We start from the raw sequence: 649 nt of genomic DNA on the forward strand, positions 1-649 counted from the left end.
AACATCATCCCTCCTTCTCTCCAACCCACTCGCAACCCTCAGTGTCCCTTCCCCCATCCACCAACCCCATCACTTCCCTTCCCCAACCCATGCCTGACCCCTACTTGTCCCTCACCCTATTAAACCCATCCTTCCCCATTTCCCCTCACCCATCCCCATGCCACCCCCAACCCACCCCCACACCCTGATTCCCAAATTTCCTCCAACTCCATCTCTCCATCTCCCCCCACCCCCTCCCCCCACAACTGCATCAACACAACGCACAATAGAATTAAGCCCAAGTCTCCTTAGCAGCGAATCCACACAGGACAGGTGAATGGGTCTAATTGTAAACCCTTGCCGCACCTGTGTACGTGAAATACGGTGAATGGTGTACAGGAATGGTGTGAGTGAAGTGGTGAATGGTGCAGTGTCGGTGCATGGTGATGGCGAAATGATAAAGGTTAAATAATGATGTTGTTAGTAACGATGGTGGTGATTATGATGCTACGGATTACGAATAAACAAAAACAAGATGAACAAATGCCGGGTATTTTACCCTATCTTTCCAAGGAATGACCCTCCACCCACACCCCCGCTCCCCCTTCGAAAATCGTTCTCCATCCCCACCTTCCCTCTTATCTTCACTCACGAACTCAAAATTCCATAT

Source organism: Penaeus monodon, chromosome 31 (assembly GCF_015228065.2).
Source record: "Penaeus monodon isolate SGIC_2016 chromosome 31, NSTDA_Pmon_1, whole genome shotgun sequence".
In the NCBI taxonomy this organism is placed as follows: Eukaryota; Metazoa; Arthropoda; class Malacostraca; order Decapoda; family Penaeidae; genus Penaeus; species Penaeus monodon.